Source organism: Drosophila suzukii, assembly GCF_043229965.1.
Source record: "Drosophila suzukii chromosome 2 unlocalized genomic scaffold, CBGP_Dsuzu_IsoJpt1.0 scf_2c, whole genome shotgun sequence".
NCBI lineage: Eukaryota > Metazoa > Arthropoda > Insecta > Diptera > Drosophilidae > Drosophila > Drosophila suzukii.
Genome location: NW_027255896.1, coordinates 16,275,732 through 16,300,493, shown reverse-complemented (window position 1 = coordinate 16,300,493; position 24,762 = coordinate 16,275,732).

The following is a 24,762-nucleotide window of genomic DNA, read 5'->3' as shown; positions in this document are numbered from 1 at the left end:
GAGACCGGACTACCGACTGAGGACTGAAGGTAAACAAACTCAGAGAAATCTTCGAGATTGTAAGGCGAAATCTAGAGAAAACATCGCAGGATCAGGCTAGGCATTATAACCTTTGGAGGAGGCAATGGACGCCAAAGGTGGGTGACGTCGTGTGGGCCAAGGAACACTACTTATTAAAAGCGGCCGAGGGGTTCGCAGCAAAATTGGCCCCAAGATATGACGGACCTTACCAAGTCATGGGTTTTGCTTCACCAGTAATCTGCAAAATACGACACATAAACACATAAAAAAAAGTCCAAGGACATCTACAACGATGCCCAAAAAATACCACGAAAGGAGTCCAAGGATACCTCCAAGGATTCCCAAAGGGTACTACGAAAAGAGTCCAAGGATACCTCCAAGGATTCCCAAAGGATACTAGGAAAAGAGTTCAAGGATACCTTCAAGGACTCCCAAAGGATACTACGAACACACTCCAAGGATACCTCCAAGGATTCGAAAGGGATACTACGAACCGACTCCAAGGATACTGAAGGGCAACTACAAAGGTGAAATGAATTACATAAAGGACATCAGGAGAACGTTAAGAACAAAAAGGGAGCAAGCCAGAGCGTCTAAAGACTCGATTGGGACTGATTGGAGGAAAGAAAAAACGCGCATCAACAGTCTGCCGAAGGAAGGGGGAAGACGGCACAGAACATAGACCTGTACCGTAGATCTGGGTAGTAAGAAGGAGAGGCCGAAGGAAATAGCGGGATTAAGCAAAGAGGAAGGCTCAGAACCGAGGTGTCGTTGAAGGGAGCCCAGGCTTCAAATGAACAATCAAAATCGACAAGCATCATGAGCACACGTGTGACGAGCGAAGCGCGCAAGATGATGGCTGCCCACCAGCTGTCCGGAGGATCCAGCCCGGGGCAAGGATGGTCGACAGCCCGGCCTACCCGAACCTCGCGGCGGATCTCCGGGCGGGGCGTTCCCGAGCCGGTCATCAGCTCCGACAGCGACGTCGAGTTGGTGGAAGACCCGCGGGTGGAGCAGCGGCGATGGCGGCTTCGCAGAGCGGTCAACCGGGCCGACGGCCACATCCCGACTGGCGCGGCGGAGGTCGAATGGGCCAGCGAGGAGCCGTCCCAGGACCAGCAGGCTCCCGGTAGCCCTGCCGAATCTGTGGCAGCGGCTACGTTGAATTATCGCCGGAAGTGCGAGGAGCGTCGGCAAAGCGAGGACCGGCTGTTGAAGGAGATGGAGGAATCGCCGGAGTGGCAGGCCCAACTGCGGGCGGCCGAAAAGGAAGAGCAGCAGCTGTGGGAGAACCCGGGGTACCCACCCACACCGAGGTATGCGCCCGAGCCCTGCAGCCCGCCACCAGAAGTGGCAGAAGACTGGGCGTCCTCAACTCCGCGGTGGACCCCCGAATCTGGGAGGAGAGTCCGGGTGAGTCCGCTGGACCCCAGGACCCCCGGCAGACCGGAGCATTGGGCCCCACAGACACCGAGCACCGGACCGACGACGCCGAGGAAAGGGCCGTCGACGCCAGCGCCAACAGGCAGCGCGACGGTAACCGCGGAGCCAGATGAGCCGCTGGAACGAGGACCCTGGGTGTGGCCTGAGCCCGTGGAAGGTGGCCGACCTCCGCTCAAGCGGGAGCACTCGACGCCCGAAGTGTCCGAGGTGGTGGCACGCCCGAAATTGTCGCGGACGGTGTCGGCGCCGGAGGGCCAGCGATGGCGAGAGATCGCGGAACACAAGTGGCCCGAAGGGATCGCGAAGGCACCGGCGGTGAAGGAGGCCCGCATCCTGGGCGGAAGGCGTAGCGTGCGCGTATGGAAAGAGGGGCGCGCGTTCCGAGTCCGGTTGGGGCTCGCGGGCACGACAGTATTTGAGGGGCAGCCGAATAAAGTTTAAAATATAAAAGAAACCGGACGGGAAACGCGGCTGAAACAGAGGCCAGAAGAAAGGGGCATACATGGCAGCGCCGGCATCCTGAAATTTAAACCAAAATACTCACCTGCTGCGAAGTCCTCTCCGCACCCGCTTTCGAGTGTTGCCAGCGTGGAGCCAGGCTCCAGGCGAGAAAGAGAGACGAGAGTCGAGAGAGGTCGTATGGAGAGAGAAAGGATTTTTTTTTTTTAAATGCTTTGCTATTTATTTATTGAATCTTCTCCCTTTGGATACTAACAATAAGTGTATCAAATCTTAGACTAATTAATCTAAATCACAGTCATATGACTGATGTTGTGCTAAAGGAGACGGGATCGGCTGGAAACCCAAGTCAAGCCTATTGCGAGGCGATTGGGGTGCACAGAGAGTTTTTCGTTGTAGGACGCTTTTTGTTTGTCTATTTCATCTTTTACGGTAAGAATGCTTAGGTCCCTGTGGATGTTTTGGTTGCGAATATACCATGGTGCCCCAGTGATAGTCCGCAGGATTTTCGATTGAACGCGCTGTATAATGTCTATGTTGCTTCTGCTGGCGTTCCTCCATACCTGGGAGCCATATGTCCAGATGAGCTTGAGAGTGGAGTTGTAGAGCAAAACCTTGTAGTCCAGACGCAGGGGCGAACGAGCGTTAAGAATCCAGTGGAAGCTGCTGGCCTTTAGTTTTAGATGTACTTTCTTGCGTTCGATATGTCTTCACCAGGTTAGTCGTCTGTCAAGGTGGACGCCGAGATACGTTACATCGTTGACTTGGGGAATCTGCGTATTATTCAATTATAGTGGAGGGCATGTTTGCCTGTTGAGAGTAAACGTTATGTGTTTACATTTTAGTTCATTTATTTTAATCCGCCAATCAGATAGCCACCTCTCTACTACGAGGAGGTGGTTTGCTAGCTGTGTTGTGGATCGGCCTGGGCATTTCGAGCGACTTAAAATTGAGGTGTCGTCAGCGAACGTAGATGTTGTTAGCTGCTCGTTCATGGGAATATCCGCTGTGTATAGGAGGAACAGAGTAGGCCCTAGCGCGCTTCCTTGCGGGGCTCCAGCTTTGATAATGTAGTCGTCGGATGTTGTTGTATTGCACCTTACTGCGAAGGTCCTCTTTTATAGATACGACTCAAGAAGCTTGTGAGTGTAATCAGGTAAGTGTGTTTTGATTTTGTGCATGAGCCCATCTAGCCATACTGGATCGAAGGCTTCAGATACGTCGAAGAATATTGCGCTGCAGTATTCCCGATGGTCAAAGGCTGTGCGTATTTCTGATGTTGTTCGTACCCAAAGGTACTCAACATGACCACACCCAACAAATCAAGCAGTAGCCAAGTTGGGAACAGTACCAGGCGCTCAGTAGCACCCACTGCATATGAGAATGGCTGATCAGCATATTATATGTCTCACTAACTCACCGTCTCACCGACTAAACGGCACACTGACCGGCCAATGCAGTCAGCACATTTTGCAGTGTCTGCCGAGCCAACTACACAAACTGCTACCATAATCAAAACTCCCTGACCTACCTACCTACTTTAGAATATAGCTTACTTCACTAATCATTACACTAAACTTCCGTGTTCCAAGTAGTATATAAACATGTTCCAAATGAAGAATAAAACAGTTATCAACGCATCTCATAACTCCGCGGTTCTACTTCCTACCTCTGGGAATAGGGCTCGTAATACACTATCTCCACTAGCAGCTAACCACGTTAGCTCACCCTCAGCGCAGTTCAGCATCGCCTGTGGTCCGGCATCGCAGTAACTATCGTTACCATTGCCGCGACGCGATCGTCCTGCCAGCAAATCGTCCCCGTGCCAGCGACAAGTGCTCATTACCCCCTTGTCCCGCGGTGTGACCCGGAAGTGTCTACTTCGGTTAGGCACAAACATTGGTGACCCCGACGTGATCCTTTAACAACAAAGGATCACACTCAAGCAACCCCCTTCCCACTAAAGGCCTCACAGCTTAATCCAACTTCACAGGATACGTTTCGTCTTCCAGCGTCACAGGAACTTCAGCTTAATCCAGCTTCACAGAATACGCTTCGTTTCCAGCGTCACAGGAACTTCTGCTTAATCCAGCTTCACAGGATACGCTTCTTCTTCCAGCGTCACAGGAACTTCAGCTTTATTCCAGCTTCACAGGATTCGCTTCTTCTTCCAGCGTCACAGGAACTTCAGCTTAATCCAGCTTCACAGGATACGCTTCTTCTTCCAGCGTCACAGGAACTTCAGCTTAATCCAGCTTCACAGGATACGCTTCGTCTTCCAGCGTCACAGGAACTTCAGCTTAATCCAGCTTCACAGGATACGCTTCGTCTTCCAGCGTCACAGGAACTTCAGCTTAATCCAGCTTCACAGGATACGCTTCTTCTTCCAGCGTCACAGGAACTTCAGCTTTATTCCAGCTTCACAGGATTCGCTTCTTCTTCCAGCGTCACAGGAACTTCAGCTTCATCCAGCTTCACAGGATTCGCTTCTTCTTCCAGCGTCACAGGAACTTCAGCTTCATCCAGCTTCACAGGATACGCTTCTTCTTCCAGCGTCACAGGAACTTCAGCTTCATCCAGCTTCACAGGATACTCAGCTTCATCCAGCTTCACAGGATACTCAGCTTCATCCAGCTTCACAAGATTCTTTGTTTCCATTCATTGAGGAGACAAGTCACACAAGAATCGATTTACACAATCGATTACTAGACACCCAAAACGAGCTGCAAGGGAAAATCCAACAGCTCATTAAGAATTATGGCAAGGATTCTGCCGACCGACGCCACCGAGACGGCTATTATTCCGGTAAGCTAAATCAGTTAAACGATCTCTGGCAGCAGTTTTGCGACCTAGATGAAGAAGTCCAGCAAGCGGCATTACCCACTGGAAGTGAGTACTCTTCACGATTAGTAGCACTTAAGGAGCTGGTCGAAAAATATCAGAATATCTTTCTGGACAACATGCCGACTGGAAGCGGGCTTCCGAAGGCCCCGAGACGAACGTCGGCCAACATCAAGATCACAACAAGAGATCAAGTCAAAGGAGATTCCGCAAATGACACGGTGATCCGACAGTTGCAGAGAAGATGCAACGAATTGGAGTCATCATTAACATTAGCCTCGAACGCCCCAACCGTCACCCCAGCCCTACAAAGGCACCTGGATCTCCATTGGGCGTTACTGAGGCAAGCCCACGACGAATTGGACAGCACACCTGGGGCCGCAGCCCTGGCAGAAGCAGAGCTAGCCCAATTCCACACATTATACGAGGAATACGAAATGAACCTGCTACGAGAAAACGACTCGCCAATGAGCCTAAACTTGGCACTTCCGCCAATTAGCATTCCGGAGTTCAACGGCGAGTATCTAGACTGGCCACGGTTCCATGATCGCTTTGTGGAATTGGTACATAACAAACCATATTCGGCCAGTCAAAAGCTACATATTCTACAGAGTTCGCTTCGTGGTGAAGCGAGGAACGTCTTGACAGACACCGCCTTCTCACAGGGTGGCTATGACGACACCTGGTTGCGGTTGAAGGCCAGGTACCAGAACGGCAAAATACTAGTATTCGCCGCCATAGCAAAAATTATTGACCATAGGCCTATAGACGGCTCCTCGCGCCAACTAAGGGCCTTACATGACACTATAAAAAACTCAATGAGTACTCTTAAAAACCTCGATATCAGCACAAAATCCTGGGATCCAATCCTGTGTTTTCTTATCAGAAGAAAACTAGACCACCAGTCTCTAGCTTCTCTAGAAAATTCAGCGGATGCACCAACGGAAATTCCAACGTTATGGAGTGTACTGACGTTTATTGAGCGGCGCGCTTGCATGCTGGAGACGATAAGCGCTCAACCTACAGCAACACTCCGCCATCAGTCAGTTCCCAATGAAGAGAGCTGTAAGATTTGTCACCTAGGACAACATAATCTTAGAGCATGTAGCCGTATCCAGCAAATGGACCCCAAAGCACGGCGTCAAGCCATTGTTCAAGTAGGAGCATGCACAAATTGTTTGTCTACAGCTCATAAGGTTGAAAACTGTGGATCACCGACCACTTGTCGAGTCTGCCAGCAACGGCATCATTCACTGTTACACCAAGGACCGACTAGCAATCCAGTGGCCGGCGCAGTAACCATTGCAGGCTACGACCACGTACGAGGATATACTATGCTCGCGACCGCCAAGGTCTCATTACAAGGGCCAAACGGTCAATTACAAACATGTCGCGCTGTAATAGATGGTGGATCACAGGTGAATCTTATCTCAAGGAGAATGGCAGATCTGCTATCTCTTAAGGAAAGGTCACCGATTGAAATATCTGGAATCGGAGGAAAGATATCAACAGCAATTAGATCAACACTAAAGCTCTCATCATGTACATCAGGGTTTGAAAAACTACTAGAGGTATTTATTATGCCCACAGTCATTACAGACCAACCGTCAGTACCGATTACAACCGATCTTAATATTCCCGAGAGACTACCGTTAGCAGATCCTGACTTTCGGCAACCTGGACCCATTGACCTAACCTTAGGGGCTGAGGTGTATTCTCGTGTAATAACCGGTGAACTTCTTGAACTAGGACCTAATAAACCTTTGGCACAAGGCACTAGGCTTGGTTATGTAATCACAGGTTATCTCAATAAAGAAACCTCATCTGATACGGAAATCAACCCTATTCTGGTAGAAGGCAGAGGTGTTTTTGTAGGACCGAACGTTGCTTATGAACCAACGAAAGATAAAAATCCGATGAATATAGAACCGACTTCTCATCAATTCAAAACCTACAAGAAGGCTGACTTTGGTTCACCATTTCTAAACTTAACCAAGAAAGATCTTAGTTTTGTTGCGGAACGTCCACATACCATAGACGTGCCAAATGATCAAGTTCTACGAGGGCACAATTTCAGTCCCCACGGTAATGTCAATTTTATCGCAAAGGGGAGTGAAGAAGAGGTGAAGGACCTGAATCAAAAACATGAACCACAGTTGAAGGAACGATCCACCTTGGTCAATGATTTGTTAGGTGCGTTATATACAAATCGGCCAAGGGCTGACCGACATCACGCCTTAATTGAGGGTACCCCTCAATGGGGGGGAGAATGTTCGTACCCAAAGGTACTCAACATGACCACACCCAACAAATCAAGCAGTAGCCAAGTTGGGAACAGTACCAGGCGCTCAGTAGCACCCACTGCATATGAGAATGGCTGATCAGCATATTATATGTCTCACTAACTCACCGTCTCACCGACTAAACGGCACACTGACCGGCCAATGCAGTCAGCACATTTTGCAGTGACTGCCGAGCCAACTACACAAACTGCTACCATAATCAAAACTCCCTGACCTACCTACCTACTTTAGAATATAGCTTACTTCACTAATCATTACACTAAACTTCCGTGTTCCAAGTAGTATATAAACATGTTCCAAATGAAGAATAAAACAGTTATCAACGCATCTCATAACTCCGCGGTTCTACTTCCTACCTCTGGGAATAGGGCTCGTAATACACTATCTCCACTAGCAGCTAACCACGTTAGCTCACCCTCAGCGCAGTTCAGCATCGCCTGTGGTCCGGCATCGCAGTAACTATCGTCACCATTGCCGCGACGCGATCGTCCTGCCAGCAAATCGTCCCCGTGCCAGCGACAAGTGCTCATTACCCCCTTGTCCCGCGGTGTGACCCGGAAGTGTCTACTTCGGTTAGGCACAAACAGATGTTATTCTGTTATTGTTCCACGGTTTTGACGAAATCCAAATTGATGAGCAGGGATAACATTGTGTGCTCCTAGATGTGGTGTTATGCGAGTAAGAAGGCAGAATGAGAGACTGGAGACTTGGCGGGCAGGGCAAGAGTGCCGTGTGCAAAAGGGGATAACGGAACTCCACCGGACCTTGGACTCTCCCGCGAACTTTGGACCGAGAGAAGAAGTTGCACATCTCAGCGGTGGAGCGGCACACCGGCGTGCCACAAGCATCACGGGAATCAGCGGGACGGCAGCAGTGGGTAGAACATCGGTTGGAAACGATACGTGAAGGACAAGTGGGTCAACCAGGAGTCACGGACTTTGGACCCGGAGTGGAGAGATCCAGCGGGCCGTGCGCAAAAGAGAAATAAAGGTTCCCGGAGGCCCTATATAAGGCGGCAGAGCGCTGGCAGCTGGATCAGTCGATCACAAGGAGGTAAACCGTCAAGATAAATCAGATTACCAAAGTGAACAATCAAACAGCCAGATAATATACAAGGGAGCAACAGCAAGTCGAGTCGTCGGAGAAGCAGCGCCCTGGGAGCCTACGAGGAGCAAGATTGCTACGTCGAGACGTTCGGGATTGGGATACCAAGAATCTCCGAATTGAGACGCAGGTAGCTGAGGTCAAGAGGGCATCACACGGCTAGGTCAAGGCGGTCGATTAACCCTATCCACTGAGTCCTGGCGTTACTCCTGGAGGATAACGAGTACAACAAGCCAGAAGGGAGAGCGGTCGATCGGTACGGTCTCGAGTGGAGTTGTTCAGGAGAGCCATACGGTTTCGACTTGCGAGGTCCCGGAGCGGCGGGTCCGAATCCCAAGTAAAACAAGCCAGAAGGGAGAGCGGTCGATCGGTACGGTCTCGAGTGGTGTTGTCCAGGAGACAACCCTCCAGTGGGACCATCCGGGACAGAGCAAGGGACAGGCGGCGGTGTGTCGAAAGGAGTGATCCTGGAGAGCGCAGCTTCTGTTCACCCTAGTCTGAGATCGGTGACGCTTCCCTAAGCCCGTACGGCTGTTCCCCCTCACGAGTCCTAGTCGTTACCAGCAGTCACCAAGTCAACGCGTCAAGGGCGAGCAGCGAGCGAGCATCTTCAGGAGCTGCGAGGATCTTCAGGGAGCTACAGGACTGGAGCACCGAGTCAACAAGGCGAGAGGCGTCGAGACAATCAGGACCGTCGGAAGTACCGAAGGTCACAAATGACGAGTCGAGGCCAACCAAGCAACCAAGACATTTGTAACAATATACCCGCAATAAAGCCACTACGAACCCGTGAATTCTGTGCTTTCTCACTGAGCTACTGGGCGGTCACGTTTATATAAATTTGGTGGGACGAACACACAATCTACTGAGCTAGCCGCAAGAATCTCGTAGCGAGCAGACCACAAAAATCAGTTCGTTACAGTATTTATAGAGCCAACTTTCAGGCCAACTGTATATATACGTGCTCGCACAAACGCTTCAGGCGCTGTTACAAAAACCCCCCGACAAAATCCAGCTAGGGTATTAGCACCAGATATCCTAGACGGATACCGCTTGAAGCTAGGTCACTGGCGGATATCCTTAGCAGGATAGGTGCCTAAAACCGACCCTGTGGATCTTCCAATTCGTAATAGCAGTTACCCAACTTCTTGAGCACCTTCGACCGAAGGTTGTATCGCCTTTAATTTTCATCATGCATCTTCTGCATCCGTCTTAGCTTCAGTATGAACAATTTCAAAAGTGTATTGACGGTTTAACAACACGGAGCGATCGTCGAGTAAGTTAAGCTTTCTAAGCAGAGAATATGTTGCACCCGATGTGACCAAATGTTGACCATAGACCGTGTAGTAAGGTGACGTTCCGATACTAGAATGCACCGAGGAACGCAAAGCGCAACTAATCCTACTCAATTTCTCGTCCCAGTCTTTTTTGTCAGAACGTACATAAGCCCTGATTCTTGAGATGACAGAGCGATTAACTCGATCCGAAGCGTTAGCTTGAGGGGCATGCACAGCTGTTAATACGTGCGTTACTCCGTACTGTTGCATTAGCTTTTAAAAAACTTCAGCACGAAACTGGGAGCCGTTATCTAAAACAAAGGTCTCTGGCTTCCCGTATGTCATAAAAAGTTCACTCTCAAGAAAGTTTACTACTATAGCGGTATTTATCTTTTCACCGGCTTCAGGAATACATATTTCGAGCACTATAAAAATGCGCACATTTCCGCTTCAAGAGCGTGGATAGGGTCCGAATAAATCAATAAGAAGTCGCTGGAAGAACCGTTTGTTTCCGGAGCTTTTCCTAACGGCGGACGCAGAGAACAATTCGGCGACTTGGTGGATGTGCACACTTCGCGAACTTCAGGAACTACGTTCAATGAACCCTTGCGGTGATCGGTATGAAACTTGAAAGGAAGTTAAGCAATCGCCCATCGACCCAGTCGAGAATTTAAGTCGCGATTGGCCATAAGCCACTTAAGAGAAGCGTGATCGGGGACAATTTGGAAGCTGTGACCTTCGAAGTTCGCTCGGAAATGTTTAAGAGCAACAATCGCTGCCAAACACTCTTGCTCCGTGACAGTACCCTTTCGTTCAGCCTTGTTCAACTTTTTCGACACGAAAGCAATCGGGCGCTCGTCTCCTTCTTCAGAAATCTGAACCAAAACTGCTTCTGTCCCGCTTTTGCTGGCATCACAATGTATCGAGAAAGGCTTTGAAAAATCTGGATTGCTCAGTACAGGCGCTTCCGTTAAACACTTCTTTAATTCTTGAAAAGCCTTTATTGATGCAGGGGTCAAACTAAATTTACGCTTTGTCGTCATCAGATCTGTTAAAGGGGCTGACAGAGCTGCAAAATTGGGAACGAACTTTCTATACCAGGCGTAGAAATTGGAAAATCTGTGATAACCGCCACTTTCTCCGGATCTGTGCGTATTCCGCCATCACCAGTGATGTGGCCTAAATACCGTACACGTCTCATGCGAAAATGGCTTTTGCTTACGTTGATTGTTAAGCCTGCTCTTTTGATGTGCACAGCCAACTGTCTGAGCACCTCCAAATGAGTCTCGAAGCTTGACGAAACCACCAGTAAGTCGTCTAAATAAACGAAAACTTCATTTCGGTAATGCGGAGGTACCATCTTGTCCATCAGTCTAGACATGGTACTCGTCGCATTGCAAAGGCCAAATGGCATCACCTTGAATTGGTAAAGCGACCTACCGGGAACAGTAAAGACCGTTTTGTCGCGAGAGTTAACTTCTAACGGCACCTGCCAATAGGCATCCTTTAAATCTAAGCTAGTAATAAACTCTGCTCGGCTCAAAATCCCGTTTATCCCTTTCAGCAGTCAAGACAAATTCGGAATTTACCAGGCTTGCTTACCATAACTACGAGTGTTGGCCAAGCACTTTGCGACTCCTCTATAATGCCTAACTGTAACATTCTGTCTATTTCGGTATACATAGCCTTTTCTACGGCCGGCGAACCCGAAAAATGAAGTTGTTTTATGGGTTTTGCACTACCCATGTCTATTGAGTGTGTGATTAAATTAGTCTTCCCAAGACCTCCCTGCGTGAAAGGTGGAAAACAATTGATAACTTCTGGTCTTCGGATAAAAAATGGGTATCGGCACTACTTCCTCTATCGCTAGACTTTTGGGAAGAAGGTCGTAGTGCTTCCAGAAGTCTATACCCAGGTTTAAGTCGTGTTTTAGACAAGGCACCATGTAAATAGGTAAACGTTTCTTAACATTTGCGTATTCTATCTCGACCTTGATCCGCCCTACTATACGCTGAGGACTTCCATCTGCGTTACGGCATTCCTTTCCATCGCCATAAAAGGCACATATCCTGACACTACTTCGGCTGCTAAGCTACCACCTACACAACTAATAGACGCTCCTGAATCGAGTAAGCCATACACAGTGCGATCCAACAGCCGAACTGGAATAAATGGTCGAGGATCTGGAGCTGCATAAGGATTGGCACAGATGTATTCTAGGCCGAGTTCGCAACGCTTCACGGTTTGCCAGAAGGTTTTCATACGCCTTAAACTACGCGATTTGCGCTTTTGTAAATCAGGTAAATGATTGATTTTATGAACAGCTGGTGTTTTTCCTAATTTATGAATTTTGTGATGAAGCAGAGAACTATTATTACTAGCTAATACATCTAAAGAAATGGGATTATCGACTATAAGCAAAGTCCTTCTTACTCCATTGTTGTCATTTGATTTCGTAAGGCACTCGAAGGCGTCGGCCTGAACGGCGACCTCGACGTGCCGGCTTTGGAGTTTTTTGAACATTTAGCACAACTTGGCTTATATGTATTGGGAGCTCCACAGCCATAACAGAAAACTCTCCTTTCGGCCAAACAGTCCTGATATCGGTGGCCCTCTTTCCGACAGTTCCAACACACCAGTGGAAACGCCTCTATTTCTAGATCTGTCTCTGCTTCTTGCTCGCTTCGCTCCTCAGAATCTTGAACTATTTCTGAGATCTCTCGCCTGAGTGGGCTGGCCTTTGCATACCCGTGTATCTTCTTGACTTCATCCAAGAAGACCTCGCGTCTTCTACAAGTTTCTCTCAGCTCCTGAACCGTTCTAATTTCTACGTTAAGAATTTCATGGTTAATCTGTGGGCGTAAATTATTATTCAAGACTCGTACTAGCTTACGAGCAGACCAACGAACTAAGAACTCATAGGTTTTACCTAACGTACGTAAATAAATACTGTTGGGGCGGTGCGGCTTGATCGTTGAAATAATTGAAGCCCCAAGATCGAGTGGTACCCAAAAAACACGGGAGTATTTTGGGGTTTTTACGCGACGTGCGTAGATGTTTATTGTATCACTTTGAAACAAGAACTGCTTAAGCCTAACTTAACTTAAGCGCTCCAGAGCAGAGCGGAGACTTAGGGGAGAGATGGAGAGGGAGAGCGGACGGCAGTGCGAGCGCGCGAGATATAGAAATCTGGATAAAACTGCCGCTCGACACTGTCTCCTGAAATTAAACGCCCTTTTGGCGTGAACATTCTCCCCCCCCTTGCGAGGACACCCGTAGCAAGAACCTCAGGATAGTAGGCTCAGGAATATGTTGGAAGTGTAGATCGGTCATCCGTATGTAGGAGAGTGTGGTGGGCCTTTCCACACTTGTGGCAGTGATGACCACTGCGGCAGGAGTCCTTGGAATGATTGTGAGCCAAGCAATTGGAGCAGTTTTTCTGGATTTGTACTTCCTGAAGCCGATTCTGAGGGCTTAGCCGTTGAAAGTGGTGGCACTTCCGTAGAGGATGGATCTTTTGGCAGACTCGGCATTGGTAGGATTTAATACCTCGAGTACGTCTGCCATCCAAGGCGGGGTATGGAACCCAATATTCGGATGGAGTATTCTTAGGAGGAACTTTTGGTACGGAAACTTGCGTTGAATAGGACGAAATGATGTGTGGAACTGAGGCGGATACTGGCCTTGGAGGGTCGGATGGAATCGTCGGAGTAGTAGGCGCTGTTTCGATGCAGCAATGTGTAATGCCGATCTTGGCAAGTGAGACAGTTGTGAGCGCTTGTGCAATCCCGGAATTGATGGCTACTTGCAAAGCAATTGGAGCACAACTGCTTTCTTTGGATATAGGCTAAGCGATCTTCTACCGTCATCTGTAGGAATGCCTAACTGTAACATTCTGTCTATTTCGGTATACATAGCCTTTTCTACGGCCGGCGAACCCGAAAAATGAAGTTGTTTTATGGGTTTTGCACTACCCATGTCTATTGAGTGTGTGATTAAATTAGTCTTCCCAAGACCTCCCTGCGTGAAAGGTGGAAAACAATTGATAACTTCTGGTCTTCGGATAAAAAATGGGTATCGGCACTACTTCCTCTATCGCTAGACTTTTGGGAAGAAGGTCGTAGTGCTTCCAGAAGTCTATACCCAGGTTTAAGTCGTGTTTTAGACAAGGCACCATGTAAATAGGTAAACGTTTCTTAACATTTGCGTATTCTATCTCGACCTTGATCCGCCCTACTATACGCTGAGGACTTCCATCTGCGTTACGGCATTCCTTTCCATCGCCATAAAAGGCACATATCCTGACACTACTTCGGCTGCTAAGCTACCACCTACACAACTAATAGACGCTCCTGAATCGAGTAAGCCATACACAGTGCGATCCAACAGCCGAACTGGAATAAATGGTCGAGGATCTGGAGCTGCATAAGGATTGGCACAGATGTATTCTAGGCCGAGTTCGCAACGCTTCACGGTTTGCCAGAAGGTTTTCATACGCCTTAAACTACGCGATTTGCGCTTTTGTAAATCAGGTAAATGATTGATTTTATGAACAGCTGGTGTTTTTCCTAATTTATGAATTTTGTGATGAAGCAGAGAACTATTATTACTAGCTAATACATCTAAAGAAATGGGATTATCGACTATAAGCAAAGTCCTTCTTACTCCATTGTTGTCATTTGATTTCGTAAGGCACTCGAAGGCGTCGGCCTGAACGGCGACCTCGACGTGCCGGCTTTGGAGTTTTTTGAACATTTAGCACAACTTGGCTTATATGTATTGGGAGCTCCACAGCCATAACAGAAAACTCTCCTTTCGGCCAAACAGTCCTGATATCGGTGGCCCTCTTTCCGACAGTTCCAACACACCAGTGGAAACGCCTCTATTTCTAGATCTGTCTCTGCTTCTTGCTCGCTTCGCTCCTCAGAATCTTGAACTATTTCTGAGATCTCTCGCCTGAGTGGGCTGGCCTTTGCATACCCGTGTATCTTCTTGACTTCATCCAAGAAGACCTCGCGTCTTCTACAAGTTTCTCTCAGCTCCTGAACCGTTCTAATTTCTACGTTAAGAATTTCATGGTTAATCTGTGGGCGTAAATTATTATTTAAGACTCGTACTAGCTTACGAGCAGACCAACGAACTAAGAACTCATAGGTTTTACCTAACGTACGTAAATAAATACTGTTGGGGCGGTGCGGCTTGATCGTTGAAATAATTGAAGCCCCAAGATCGAGTGGTACCCAAAAAACACGGGAGTATTTTGGGGTTTTTACGCGACGTGCGTAGATGTTTATTGTATCACTTTGAAACAAGAACTGCTTAAGCCTAACTTAACTTAAGCGCTCCAGAGCAGAGCGGAGACTTAGGGGAGAGATGGAGAGGGAGAGCGGACGGCAGTGCGAGCGCGCGAGATATAGAAATCTGGATAAAACTGCCGCTCGACACTGTCTCCTGAAATTAAACGCCCTTTTGGCGTGAACATTCTCCCCCCCCTTGCGAGGACACCCGTAGCAAGAACCTCAGGATAGTAGGCTCAGGAATATGTTGGAATTGTAGATCGGTCATCCGTATGTAGGAGAGTGTGGTGGGCCTTTCCACACTTGTGGCAGTGATGACCACTGCGGCAGGAGTCCTTGGAATGATTGTGAGCCAAGCAATTGGAGCAGTTTTTCTGGATTTGTACTTCCTGAAGCCGATTCTGAGGGCTTAGCCGTAGAAAGTGGTGGCACTTCCGTAGAGGCTGGATCTTTTGGCAGACTCGGCATTGGTAGGATTTAATACCTCGAGTACGTCTGCCATCCAAGGCGGGGTATGGAACCCAATATTCGGATGGAGTATTCTTAGGAGGAACTTTTGGTACGGAAACTTGCGTTGAATAGGACGAAATGATGTGTGGAACTGAGGCGGATACTGGCCTTGGAGGGTCGGATGGAATCGTCGGAGTAGTAGGACCGCTGTTTCGATGCAGCAATGTGTAATGCCGATCTTGGCAAGTGAGACAGTTGTGAGCGCTTGTGCAATCCCGGAATTGATGGCTACTTGCAAAGCAATTGGAGCACAACTGCTTTCTTTGGATATAGGCTAAGCGATCTTCTACCGTCATCTGTAGGAATGCCTAACTGTAACATTCTGTCTATTTCGGTATACATAGCCTTTTCTACGGCCGGCGAACCCGAAAAATGAAGTTGTTTTATGGGTTTTGCACTACCCATGTCTATTGAGTGTGTGATTAAATTAGTCTTCCCAAGACCTCCCTGCGTGAAAGGTGGAAAACAATTGATAACTTCTGGTCTTCGGATAAAAAATGGGTATCGGCACTACTTCCTCTATCGCTAGACTTTTGGGAAGAAGGTCGTAGTGCTTCCAGAAGTCTATACCCAGGTTTAAGTCGTGTTTTAGACAAGGCACCATGTAAATAGGTAAACGTTTCTTAACATTTGCGTATTCTATCTCGACCTTGATCCGCCCTACTATACGCTGAGGACTTCCATCTGCGTTACGGCATTCCTTTCCATCGCCATAAAAGGCACATATCCTGACACTACTTCGGCTGCTAAGCTACCACCTACACAACTAATAGACGCTCCTGAATCGAGTAAGCCATACACAGTGCGATCCAACAGCCGAACTGGAATAAATGGTCGAGGATCTGGAGCTGCATAAGGATTGGCACAGATGTATTCTAGGCCGAGTTCGCAACGCTTCACGGTTTGCCAGAAGGTTTTCATACGCCTTAAACTACGCGATTTGCGCTTTTGTAAATCAGGTAAATGATTGATTTTATGAACAGCTGGTGTTTTTCCTAATTTATGAATTTTGTGATGAAGCAGAGAACTATTATTACTAGCTAATACATCTAAAGAAATGGGATTATCGACTATAAGCAAAGTCCTTCTTACTCCATTGTTGTCATTTGATTTCGTAAGGCACTCGAAGGCGTCGGCCTGAACGGCGACCTCGACGTGCCGGCTTTGGAGTTTTTTGAACATTTAGCACAACTTGGCTTATATGTATTGGGAGCTCCACAGCCATAACAGAAAACTCTCCTTTCGGCCAAACAGTCCTGATATCGGTGGCCCTCTTTCCGACAGTTCCAACACACCAGTGGAAACGCCTCTATTTCTAGATCTGTCTCTGCTTCTTGCTCGCTTCGCTCCTCAGAATCTTGAACTATTTCTGAGATCTCTCGCCTGAGTGGGCTGGCCTTTGCATACCCGTGTATCTTCTTGACTTCATCCAAGAAGACCTCGCGTCTTCTACAAGTTTCTCTCAGCTCCTGAACCGTTCTAATTTCTACGTTAAGAATTTCATGGTTAATCTGTGGGCGTAAATTATTATTTAAGACTCGTACTAGCTTACGAGCAGACCAACGAACTAAGAACTCATAGGTTTTACCTAACGTACGTAAATAAATACTGTTGGGGCGGTGCGGCTTGATCGTTGAAATAATTTAAGCCCCAAGATCGAGTGGTACCCAAAAAACACGGGAGTATTTTGGGGTTTTTACGCGACGTGCGTAGATGTTTATTGTATCACTTTGAAACAAGAACTGCTTAAGCCTAACTTAACTTAAGCGCTCCAGAGCAGAGCGGAGACTTAGGGGAGAGATGGAGAGGGAGAGCGGACGGCAGTGCGAGCGCGCGAGATATAGAAATCTGGATAAAACTGCCACTCGACACTGTCTCCTGAAATTAAACGCCCTTTTGGCGTGAACATTCTCCCCCCCTTGCGAGGACACCCGTAGCAAGAACCTCAGGATAGTAGGCTCAGGAATATGTTGGAAGTGTAGATCGGTCATCCGTATGTAGGAGAGTGTGGTGGGCCTTTCCACACTTGTGGCAGTGATGACCACTGCGGCAGGAGTCCTTGGAATGATTGTGAGCCAAGCAATTGGAGCAGTTTTTCTGGATTTGTACTTCCTGAAGCCGATTCTGAGGGCTTAGCCGTAGAAAGTGGTGGCACTTCCGTAGAGGATGGATCTTTTGGCAGACTCGGCATTGGTAGGATTTAATACCTCGAGTACGTCTGCCATCCAAGGCGGGGTATGGAACCCAATATTCGGATGGAGTATTCTTAGGAGGAACTTTTGGTACGGAAACTTGCGTTGAATAGGACGAAATGATGTGTGGAACTGAGGCGGATACTGGCCTTGGAGGGTCGGATGGAATCGTCGGAGTAGTAGGACCGCTGTTTCGATGCAGCAATGTGTGATGCCGATCTTGGCAAGTGAGACAGTTGTGAGCGCTTGTGCAATCCCGGAATTGATGGCTACTTGCAAAGCAATTGGAGCACAACTGCTTTCTTTGGATATAGGCTAAGCGATCTTCTACCGTCATCTGTAGGAATGCCTAACTGTAACATTCTGTCTATTTCGGTATACATAGCCTTTTCTACGGCCGGCGAACCCGAAAAATGAAGTTGTTTTATGGGTTTTGCACTACCCATGTCTATTGAGTGTGTGATTAAATTAGTCTTCCCAAGACCTCCCTGCGTGAAAGGTGGAAAACAATTGATAACTTCTGGTCTTCGGATAAAAAATGGGTATCGGCACTACTTCCTCTATCGCTAGACTTTTGGGAAGAAGGTCGTAGTGCTTCCAGAAGTCTATACCCAGGTTTAAGTCGTGTTTTAGACAAGGCACCATGTAAATAGGTAAACGTTTCTTAACATTTGCGTATTCTATCTCGACCTTGATCCGCCCTACTATACGCTGAGGACTTCCATCTGCGTTACGGCATTCCTTTCCATCGCCATAAAAGGCACATATCCTGACACTACTTCGGCTGCTAAGCTACCACCTACACAACTAATAGACGCTCCTGAATCGAGTAAGCCATACACAGTGCGATCCAACAGCCGAACTGGAATAAATGGTCGAGGATCTGGAGCTGCATAAGGATTGGCACAGATGTATTCTAGGCCGAGTTCGCAACGCTTCACGGTTTGCCAGAAGGTTTTCATACGCCTTAAACTACGCGATTTGCGCTTTTGTAAATCAGGTAAATGATTGATTTTATGAACAGCTGGTGTTTTTCCTAATTTATGAATTTTGTGATGAAGCAGAGAACTATTATTACTAGCTAATACATCTAAAGAAATGGGATTATCGACTATAAGCAAAGTCCTTCTTACTCCATTGTTGTCATTTGATTTCGTAAGGCACTCGAAGGCGTCGGCCTGAACGGCGACCTCGACGTGCCGGCTTTGGAGTTTTTTGAACATTTAGCACAACTTGGCTTATATGTATTGGGAGCTCCACAGCCATAACAGAAAACTCTCCTTTCGGCCAAACAGTCCTGATATCGGTGGCCCTCTTTCCGACAGTTCCAACACACCAGTGGAAACGCCTCTATTTCTAGATCTGTCTCTGCTTCTTGCTCGCTTCGCTCCTCAGAATCTTTAACTATTTCTGAGATCTCTCGCCTGAGTGGGCTGGCCTTTGCATACCCGTGTATCTTCTTGACTTCATCCAAGAAGACCTCGCGTCTTCTACAAGTTTCTCTCAGCTCCTGAACCGTTCTAATTTCTACGTTAAGAATTTCATGGTTAATCTGTGGGCGTAAATTATTATTTAAGACTCGTACTAGCTTACGAGCAGACCAACAAACTAAGAACTCATAGGTTTTACCTAACGTACGTAAATAAATACTGTTGGGGCGGTGCGGCTTGATCGTTGAAATAATTTAAGCCCCAAGATCGAGTGGTACCCAAAAAACACGGGAGTATTTTGGGGTTTTTACGCGACGTGCGTAGATGTTTATTGTATCACTTTGAAACAAGAACTGCTTAAGCCTAACTTAACTTAAGCGCTCCAGAGCAGAGCGGAGACTTAGGGGAGAGATGGAGAGGGAGAGCGGACGGCAGTGCGAGCGCGCGAGATATAGAAATCTGGATAAAACTGCCGCTCGACACTGTCTCCTGAAATTAAACGCCCTTTTGGCGTGAACAAATACCATAATTTCCTTTATTTTCCTCATTGTCTTAATACTTTTATGTCGAATCTGTTGATTTTTCACCGTGTATTCTGTTTATGTTTTGGAGCAGAGGAGTACAATTTTAGTTGTTCTTATTGACCAGAGCTAAAAAAAAATAAGCGGTAAAAATTCGACTCTCTTTTACTTATTTGTTAGAACTATTTGTTGGACCTTAAATGGTTTGCGGAAAACAGTAAGGAACTTTTGTCGATCTACTGGCCACGAGCAATTAACACACGGTTAGTCTAACACAACTTCTTGTAAAAAAATATTCCGAAAACTGAGAGATTTGGAAAATAAACGGTAAATAATCTAGAAATTGAGCGTGTTTGCGACGACATACGAAATTAAATCGTAGCAATGGAGAGAAACCGGGAGATTGTAAATTAATTCCAGTAGAGAGATAGATTAAACTAAGAGATGAAAAAAAGGAAACGGAAAATTCGGTAAACGAGACGCCGATGTTGTTACGCCTGTGGCCCGCCCTACGTAAGATGACTGGATCCAAATTAAGATTCGCGTGATCCCTTTAGATACCCTTACGGCCGCATAATCATCTGCAGAGTTCCAGCGAAATAATTACTCCATGGTTTCGCTTAAATCCATTTTAATGAACTAAATTAAATTGTATACCTATGTTGCCAGTGTGGGCTACTCCCATTTCGACATTGGGAAAAGACTTAATTGGAATACCATTGCAAACGTCAATAGCAGAAGGGAATAAGAAGAGGCTATGTATACTATCGATGTCTAATGACCAAAAAAATTCCAATAGTTTGTCCTCCATAAGGATAAACAGATATAATCACTAAGTACGCATAGTATGAGGTAATCTTAAATTTTAATAAGGGGTCTTAATATATATAAAATAAAGAGACATTTCTTTGTTGGATCTATAGATAAGTTTTACTTAATGTTTTAAAAGGCTCTTACTCTACAAACGAAATATTTTCCATCATTTGGTTCTAAGGGTTGTTCTTATTTTCTCTCAGTGCATTTACGGCTTAATTATATTTCCTTACTAGTATTATAATTTATTTATTTTTTTTTAAGCGTTCTTCTATCAATGAATTGCATTCGGCTTTAGGACAACAAATGTTTTACCAATGTTCACATAAATCTCCAATTTAATTCGCTTTTAGCGGTCTGCATGCTCTCTTTTTCTTTTGTTTTACCATTTTATTAATCATTAAATTCGAATGCCGAGTATAAATTAACTAAATAATAAAAATTGTTTTGTAGTAACTCACTTTGTGTACTCTCCACGCCGAAAGATCGATCTCCCGAGCGGTGTCTGTAAAAGAATAGCGACTCTGGTTCGCAAGGGGTTAAATAAATACAGAGCATTCATAAGTTTTAGTCAACCAACTATTTTCATGACTAACAATTCCTAAAACCAAACCCGTTACATGATTGTATTTTTATTCTTTTATTGGTTTTACCTACGCCTATATATTCTGTTGCTCACAGTGGAGGAGTTTAAATTTCCATATGTTCGTAGGATATCTTAATTTAAAATATGTGCTCCTCCGGAAGTATTTAATGTACTAAATTTTAAAAGTTTTTGGCTTAATGATGAATAAGAATTGGTTCCAAACAGACGGAAAACTAATAATTGGCCTTCCACGACAGTACCTGAGCCAAAAAACTGAGCAGTTTATTTTTGGCCTACCAAAATTTTAGGGGACTTAATATGAAGCTACCTAAGCTTTATGCTGACTCCTCTGCCTTTTCTGAAGACATTCTGGCCTTTACTGAGACTTGGCTGAAACCGGAGATATCTGACTGTAAAGTTCTGTCCAAAAATTTTAATACGTATAGAACTGATCGCTCTCCTCGTAGGGGGGGTGGGGTGCTGGTTGCCGTTACCTCTACTGTAACATCGGAGAGAATATACTTTCTTAATCCCAATGACATAGAATTCGTTGGTGTTAAAGTTTCTTTGAAATCTTTTTCTATTTATGTAACTTGTTCTTATATTCCACCTGGATCTTACTTAACAATTTATGAGCAACATTTGTCTGCAATAAAAACTGTTTTATCTCATCTTTCCGAAAGGGATCTTTTAATTGTTTTGGGTGATTTCAATCTCCCTGACATTTCTTGGTCCCTTTCCACTGACTCACTTGTCTCTACCCCTTTATCTGACCATGACTTCGTTGACGGTCTGTTAGAATTATCATTACAGCAAGTTAGCTTTATACGTAATTCACTAAACAGACAATTAGATCTTGTATTTGTTTTAGATCCGTCTAAAGTCACTGTATCTAGAATTGACCCACTAGTTGTGCCTGAAGACCAGTATCATCCCACATTAGAACTTACAATTTGTCTTCCCTGCGTTGATACCCTCTCTCCTTCACTTTCTCCAACTAAAAGTAGATGATTTCGTAAATGTGACTTTAGTAAACTCAACAACTTGATTTCACAATATAACTGGACAAATTTATATAATTGCTTGGATATTGAAAGTGCTACAGAACTATTTTATAGTGTCCTAAACTCTTTTTTCTGTGAATGTGTTCCTGACGGTTTTCCTCCTAAGGTAAACAGGCCACCTTGGCTTACCAATCAGTTGCAAAGACTTAGAAACCTAAAAACAAACTTCTATAAAAAGTACAAAAAGTCGGGTAGGCCATCCGATTTTTCAAGATATGTGGGGCTCGTACTAATTTTAATGTACTTAACAGTCATTGCTATTCCATGTATTTGAACCGATGTAAATTTGAATTTTCAAAGGATCCGAGGCAATTTTATAACTTTGTCAATGCTAAGCGAAAGTCCTCAGCATTGCCATCATCCGTACGATTAAACTCTATTGAGGCATCTACGGATCCCGAAATTGCAGATTTATTTGCTGAATTCTTCCAACCTACTTATAAATCTGTTTCGCGGTCTAATTCTAGCTACCCTAATCACTTAAACAGGGCAAATTGTATTTTTTCTCCTGTAATCACCGAGAGTTCTCTCTTAAGTGATTTAGAAACTATAACGCCAACCTACTCTCCGGGGCCAGATGGACTCCCTGGGTGTGTTCTTAAGTTTTGTGCCCGAACTGTTTGTAAACCCATTCTTAAACTTTTTCATTTGTCTATCTCATCATCTGTTTTTCCTACTATCTGGAAAGATTCTTTTATTATTCCACTCCACAAAAAGGGTGCGAATGTTAATGTTCAGAACTATAGAGGAATCTCCAAATTGTCGCATTGGACGCATTATTACCTCTCAGTTGCAACATTTGTGCTCCTCTTTAATATCGCCGTGCCAACATGGTTTTGTTAAGCGTAGATCGACCACCACTAACCTGCTCGAATTTACATCTTTTGTACTAGATGGATTTAACAAAAAACTGCAGACGGACGTTATATATACAGATTTTAGTAAAGCCTTTGACTCTGTTAACCACTCTCTTCTTTTATTCAAATTGGATCTGCTTGGGTTTCCGAATAATCAGTTAACTTGGATTTCCCGTTATTTGAATGGTAGATCTCAGAGGGTTTTATTCAAAAACGCTGTTTCCAAGATGATCAACGTGACATCTGGAGTGCCTCAGGGCTGTCATTTAGGCCCTTTGCTGTTTACTCTGCTTATAAATGATCTTCAATCTATAGTAAATCACTCTCATGTACTAATGTATGCTGATGATGTTAAGCTTTGTTTTTCATATAATAATATTGAATCTGGTTTCTGCTTGCAGTCAGATATTAATATATTCCAGGAATGGTGTCAGTACAACCTTTTGAATTTTAACTATCTTAAATGCAACGTTATGACTATTTATAGGGGTACGCCAACGTTCATGAGTTACTTTCTTTAGAACATGTCCCTGGACCGAATATGTTTACCTCAAAAGGGCGTTTAATATCAGGAGGCAGTGCCCGACACTTTCTGTATGATATACGAGTATTGTCTCGTATTGTCTAAATCCAAAAGTGATTAGTCCGACGCAACGACATTGAATATATGTATTACCATTCCGATACTTGTGCCCGACAATATTCCAGTTTCTTTTGCCCACAATTGCACACTTGAAACAATTCTAGAAGATATTTCAGTGCTACTATTCAACTGAAATATTTATCAAGTATGTTTTCAATTCCAATTGTGTATAAAATATAACTCAGCCACAGTAAAAAATTTCCGATCATAAAAATTTTCCTTAAGATTTGCACTCTTTATTTTTTACTGTGTTCCAGCTGCATGTGTATATTTACAAAAAAAATCTAATACAGTCCACTCCAATTACTTTTCTCGAGCTACAAATACGGCTAAACTATTTCTAAAATTAAAAACAAAGTTACAATATCCACAAATTTACTCCAGCAAATCGTTTGCAATTTAGTTGTGCAGGTAACAAACAAACGCACGACATACAAACATAAGCGAAGTCTTTCCAATTCCCACAACGTTATTCCGCACCCCACTTATGTACATATGTACAGTGTATATACATACGTATATCGATATTTTCGCCAGTGCACAGTGGGTCAAGAGCTCACAATAAATGTTTCTTCCAAACATACAATATTAAATAAATATAAAATATAAATATTTATTGACTCTGCCTATCCGACAGTGTGACCGTATATATTTACAATCTTAATTGGTTCCTAACTTTTAATTTGATTCCAATCCGTTTCCTTACTTCTGAATTAAAATTCTAATTTACTTAGTATTTCTTTAAACTTTCTTTAAATTTTCCGGTGTTAATATTGAGAATTGGGACCCTATCATGGTTTATATGTGCTCGACAAAACTACCAAAGCTCACTCTCTCATTTTGGGAGCAGTCTATCCAAAATAAAGCCGAAATTCCAACGTGGCTTGAGCTTGATTCCTATTTGACGGAGCGCCATCGAACTCTTGAGGCCGTCGATAGCTTACGATCTGCCAATTTCCACCACGTCCAGTCCAAAGACAGAAATCGAGTGGCAGAATTTCTAAAAATATATTCCTTCAACACAAGGCTAGTTCCGATACCCAAAGACTGTGATCTGTGTTCGAAGAAGAACCACCACGTGCGTATATGTCCACGCTTCCTACAAATGACGGTAGACGATCGCCTAGCCTATATTCAAAGGAAGCAGTTGTGCTCCAATTGCTTTGCAAGCAGCCATCAATTCCGGGATTGCACAAGCGCTCACAAATGTCTCACTTGCCAAGATCGGCATCACACATTGCTGCATCGAAACAGCGGTCCTACTACTCCCCCGATTCCATCCGACCCTCAAAGGCCAGTATCCGCCTCAGTTCCACACATCATTTCGTCCTATTCAGCGCAAGTTTCCGTACAAAAAGTCCCTCCTAAGAAAACACCATCCGAATATTGGGTTCCATACCC